At 39.2% G+C, this 6,099-nt stretch overlaps 1 non-coding gene across 1 annotated transcript; it reads right to left on the bottom strand.

Annotated features, from left to right (window-relative positions):
- Nucleotides 1-5,060: 5,060 nt before the first annotated feature.
- LOC123622023 lies at nt 5,061-5,168 on the bottom strand. The gene has a single exon (XR_006729387.1). It is a non-coding gene; the product is annotated as a U6 spliceosomal RNA (small nuclear RNA).
- Nucleotides 5,169-6,099: the final 931 nt, after the last annotated feature.

The raw sequence follows: 6,099 nt of genomic DNA, 5'->3' as shown, positions 1-6,099 counted from the left end.
CCCAGGTAGAGTGCAGTGGCGTCATCGTAGCTCACCACCACCTCCAACTCCTGGGCTCAAGCGTCCTCCTGCCTCAGCCTCCCGAGTAGCTGGGACTACAGATGGTACTACGCGCGCACCTCCACGTCCGCGAGTTTTTTTCTCTTTTTAGTAGAGGTGGGGTCTCGCTCTTGCTCATGCTGGTCTCAAACTCCTGACCTCGAGTGATCCTCCCGTCTCAGCCTCCCACAGTGCTCGATTACAGGCGTGAGCCACTGCGCCCGGTCCAGGCTTCTATTTTTTAAGGAACAATGGGGAGAACTGATTTGGGGGGAGGGTCACTCAGTAATAATTCAATCACAGTTTTTCACTGTTCTTCTGTGGGCTTCCCTCCAAAGTGTCGCTAAAATTACCATTGATTGCAGTTGACATTGTGAAAATCAGAATGGTGTATATTTTGTATTCTGCCAAATATGCCTATTTTCATATTTTAGAGTTGAACTGCCTAAAATCATAAGGGGAAAATTGTTTCTTCAGTGCTGCTATAAATGTCTCTGTCTCTTCTAAACTTATTAAAATTGTCTGCATGACTATCTTCTTCCAAACTAGGGCAGTGCCTTTTGATAACATACCAACATCCTCCAATTCTGGTACTGAGATCTTAAGTGCGATCCTGGGTATTCTTTGAATAAATGAAACGTGTTGAACGAATAAGTAACACAGTGCAATATGGAAAGCTTGCCGGTTGGTGAGCTAGTCAGAAAAGACGCCTTGATTTCAGGTTAATGTCACAATATTGTATATTTTTGTAGGAGCCAACAGTAAACTGAAGGAGATTTTACAAGTAGGCAGGTGTAATGGTCTGAATGTTTGTGTTCCCTCAAAGTTTGTATGTTGAAATCTTCGTCCCCACGTTGATAGTATTAGGAGGTGGGGCCTTTGGGATGTGATTAGACCATAAGGGCGGTGCCCTCATGAATGTGATTAGCCCTTATAAAAGAGACCCCACTCACCACCAAAAATAACTACGTGAGATGTTAATTAGCCTGATTTAATCATCCCAATCATCCATGATATATATTAAAATATCACATTGTACTTCATAAGTATATACAATTTTTTTTCAGTTAAAAATAAATAATATTTTTTTTAAAAGAAAGCAAGCCCGGGTCCTAGTTCATGGAGAGGCCACTGTGTTGGTGCTCTGGGACTTGGACCCTAGCTCGAGCTAGCCAAAAAAAAAAAGGAAAGCAAGCCCAGAGAGATCCCACTCTCTGTCCACTGTGTGACTTCACAACCTCTGTAACTGTGAGAAATAAATTTCCATTGTTTATAAGGTACCTGGCCTGTAGTACTTTGTCAGAGCAGCCCAAATGGACTGAGACAGCAGGCAACTTGACCTTCACAGCCCTTACTTTTCTCCCTCCCTGTAAACTACAAGTGACAGGATCTAGGGAAGTCCCGGTACTCGCTACCTATGCCGTCTTCCATTCTCAACCAGTCCAAATAAATCGAAAACCCATCTCATGACCCAAATCGATTGCAGCCTCTCCTTTTCTATGATGACTTCTCTGATTATTTACCTTCTAGTCAATGCCTCAAAATGGAGTTGGGGAGAGGAAAACTAAATTTATTGAGCACCTCCTGTGTGCTAGTCACTAAGAAATGCATTTCATTTTTCCTTTTCTGTTCTTTTTTTTTTTTCCAAACAACCCCTTCGTGTTACTCACTTAAAAACTGCAGTTTAAAAAGTAATTTATCCAACAGGCTGGAATTCAGACCAGTCAGTATGTTGCCAAAGTACATCTCTTTCTTTAATTCCACAAATGTCTGATTTATCATATACCCCACTCTGCCCCTGGCAAAAATGCCTTGAGCATAAAAGATATCTAATGAGTATTTGCTAAGTGGATGAATTGATTTCAGCTATGCAGCATTTTCAGTGAAGCAACATGGTGTAGTGGATTTGAATCTTAGATCTGCTCTTCACCAGCTGGGCAAATTGTTTAGTCTTGATTTTTCTCTCTCCATATAGTATAGTTCAATAAATACTAGTGGAAGGAAAGCTCAAAGTTTGTTCTGAGAACTCTCCCTTTCTAAATTTCCATTAGACCCCACCCCCAACTCACATTCTTTGTTTGGATATGTAATTAACTTCAATCAAGTTACTAAGAGGCTTGGTTGGGGAACTATACTTTCTCGTTAAGTTAACCTTGTACATTTTTCTTATAAACATTTACGTTTGCTGTATAATTTGTCTCACCGATGGGAATTTTAATTTTCTAGTTCTAAAGAATGTACTCCTCCCTCTCAGCACTGGTAACCACTGTGAATTTGGAGTTTAGTAATAATTATGTTTACATTAAAAACTTAATAAAACAGGATATGCATGGGGGGCAAAATAATGTGTTTTATCTCACTGTAAAAAAAAAGGGAAAATGAAGGAAGCAAGTAATAATTTGATTTTATGTTTATTTGTTAAAATATTTATAAAATTAAAGATGTTGAAAAATACACACTTACCTGCTAAATAAAGGAATGTCATTAAATATGCCATTACATTTCCAAATATTTGGTCCACCAATTCAGGTAATGAAACAAAACTGTGAACAAATATAAAATTTATATTTCTAATATTTCACTATTTTGCATACACAAGAACACAATTTAACTTGGCCAAAACCAAAGGCTAAAGTTACAGATATTGAATGCACAATGTAAATTATTCTTGTTGTCCTTCTGATTGTCTAAGTACTCAAAGTCTCTTCAGAAAATGAATCAGAGTACTACTCTGTAGAATTTGAAAAGGAAGACTGTGAAAAGATTTGCTGAAAAAAAAAATCTGCTTAGGCTAAGATGGCTATCACCTCAGTTTCAAAGTAATTCAGAAACAAATGCCTTCAAGTTCTGTACTCTTGAACATGGTCCACTAATTGAGTGTTTTTACATCAGAGCATTTAAATACTGTTTTTGCTATAAAACACTCCTACAATATAAGATTCACTCTCTGTCTTTCCTTTTCTCCTAAAGGAATGTGGCTTAAATTCTTCAAAAGTTTTGACTTCATAAGTGCTTTCCATTTTTTATGTCTCCATTAAAGGTTTAATAAAGTCTGTGTTACTTCTTAAAATTTTTAGTATTTAAAAAAAATACTCAGGCCGGGCATGGTGCTCACACCTGTATTATGAGCCCTTTGGGAGGCTGAAGCAGGAGGGTTACTTGAGACCAGGAGTTCAAGACCAGGCTGGGCAACATAGCCCCCACCCCCCACCCCATCTCTACAAAAATGGAAAAATGCCAAATGTGGTAGTAGTCCCAGCTACTGGGGAGGCTGAACCAGGAGAATTGTGTGTGCACAGGAGTTCAAGGCTGCAGTTCAAGTGTGCCACTGCACTCCAGTCTTGGCAACAGAGTGAGACCCTGTCTATTAAAAAGAAAAAAAGTAATACTCAGAAAAAATGCATACAACTGAAAGGTCCAGTCCAAATATAAGAGATCCATTCTCACTATGAAATACTAATCAGCCAGTAAGATTTACATTTTTGGAGGTACATATATCGACGTGGAAAAAAAGATGTTACAAGATTGGATGTAAAGTATGATTCCATTTTTGGGAAATAAAACACTTTTAAACCAATTAATAGATAAATGCTCAGAAGAAAATTAGAAGACTATACACAAAACTATTAACAAAGGGCATCTCTATTTGGAGACATTCTAAGTGATAATTTTCTATTTGTGTCTCTGTATTTTCTAACTTTTCTGCAATGAATGTGTACTATTTGAATAATCCATAATTAACTCCAGCTTTTCCTTAAAATATGTATTCTTAGTGACAACTGAAATCTGTGTCCCAGTCTTTTCTACGTAGCACCCAAGAAACTTCACTGGACATCATGAAGCTGAGCAAATATGGTAGCCTGCCAAAGCTATGCCAAGCAGAAGCTTATTACAAACACTGCTTTAACCTAAGAAGATAGGCTGTTTTCTAAGTGTGAATAATCATTTCCTTTCATTTCATACTAAGTGTAGAAAATGTATTAGGGCTGACCAAGCAGCCGTAATCCCAGAAATAATATTTAATTTCTATAAGATTCTGCAAATACTGAACTTTGTATTATAGTACTCATTTCCTTAAATTATATATTTTCAAAAGCTCTTCCTCCCCACCTCCCTTAAGTCATTCATTCACATAACATGTATTTATTGAGTGCTAACTATGTGCTTGGCAGTAAAGAATACATAAAATTAAAAAAGACAAAAATCTCCATCCAAGTGAATCATACATTCCATTGGAAAGAGACAAAATGAAAAACTAAATTATGTGCTGTATTAGGTGATTATAAGTGTCATGGAAAAAGGAGATAAACTATACCACAGAAAATACCGTTGATGTGTGGAGGAAGGAAGAAATGGAAGGCAGCAAAATTATTAATACAAAGGCCCCTCTAGGCCTCTATAAGGATTTTGTCTTTTACCCTGAGTGAAATAAAGGCATTGGGAGATTTTGAGCAGCAAAGAGACATTATTTAACTTTTTGGTTTTTGGGTTTTTTTTGAGACAATGTTTCGCTCTGTCATCTTAGGTAGAGTGTTGAGGCATCATCATAGCTCACTGCAACCTCAAACTCCTGAGCTCAAGCAATCCTCCTGCCTCAGCTTCCCGAGTAGCTATGACTTCCAGGCATGTGCCCCCATGCCCAGCTAATTTTTCTATTTTTTGTTGTGACAAGGTCTCACTCTTGTGTGAATAGCCCAAGAGAGCAAGGATAGTAGTAGCAAGACCATTTAAGGAGACTACAGGAAAATCTAGGTGAGAAATAATAGTGACTTAGACCAAGATGATAGTGGTGGAAGTGATGAAAAATGGTCCAATTCTGGGGATATTTTGACAGTAGAGCCAACAGATTTTCCTGATACATTGAGCATGAGATATGAAAGAGAGGAGTTAAGGATGACTGAAAGGTTTTGGGCCAGAGCAAACTGGAAGAATGAGATGCAATTAATTGAAATAGGAAAGACTGCTGTGGGGGTTGGAAAATCAGGTGCTCAATTTAGGATTTTTTTTTTCCATCTTAAGGAAAAAATATGCAACACTTCATGGATTGTCATGTCATCCTTGCGCAGGGGCCATGCTAATCTTCTCTGTATCATTCCACTTTTTAGTATATGTGCTTCAGAAGCGAGCACGAGGATATTTTGATTTGAAATGCTTACTTGATATCCAAATATGTGTGGAGTAGGCAGCTGGATATATAAGCCTCGAGTTCAATAAAGAGTTGCAGGCTGTTTATATACATATATATAAACATATATATATACACACACACATATATTTGCCAGCATACAGATAGTTTAGAGTGCCATGGTACGATCATAGCTTACTGTAGCTTGAACTCCTGGACTCAAACAATCCTCCCATGTCACCCTCCAGAGGTGTTGGGATTACAGCCATGAACCACTGCACCCTGCGCTGTAGGTGGTATTTTTTTTTTTTTTTTTTTGAGACAGAGTCTCCCTGTGTTGCCCGGGCTAGAGTGAGTGCCGTGGCATCAGCCTAGCCCACAGCAACCTCAAACTCCTGGGCTTAAGCGATCCTACTGCCTCAGCCTCCCGAGTAGCTGGGACTACAGGCATGTGCCACCATGCCCGGCTAATTTTTTCTATATAGATTTTTAGCTGTCCAAATCATTTCTTTCTATTTTTGGTAGAGACGGGGTCTCACTCTTGCTCAGGCTGGTCTCGAACTCCTGACCTCGAGTGATCCACCCGCCTGGGCCTCCCGGAGTGCTAGGATTACAGGCGTGAGCCACCGCGCCCGGCCTGTAGGTGGTATTTTTAAAGCCACTGACGGCTCAAAAAGCTCATGGAGGAAAGGAGTATAAGTGGGGAATGGAAAAGACCAGCATGCTGGGTACTGTCATGTTAAAGGTCAGGTTGATAAGGAGGACCCAGCACTCAAAGATAGTGAAAATACCCTCATTGATAAGAGGAAAATCAGGAGAGCGTGGCATCCTGGAAGCCCAAAAGTGACTGAAATTCAGATGGAGAGAGTGATCCACTGTATCAAATGCAGCGGATAGGGCAAGTAAAATGAAGATTGGTGAGTGCCCATTAGAGA

The sequence above is a fragment of the Lemur catta genome, chromosome 16 (genome assembly GCF_020740605.2).
Source record: "Lemur catta isolate mLemCat1 chromosome 16, mLemCat1.pri, whole genome shotgun sequence".
Taxonomy (NCBI): Eukaryota; Metazoa; Chordata; class Mammalia; order Primates; family Lemuridae; genus Lemur; species Lemur catta.
Note: the sequence above shows the minus strand (reverse complement) of the source record. Positions and strands in the feature narration are given on the sequence as shown.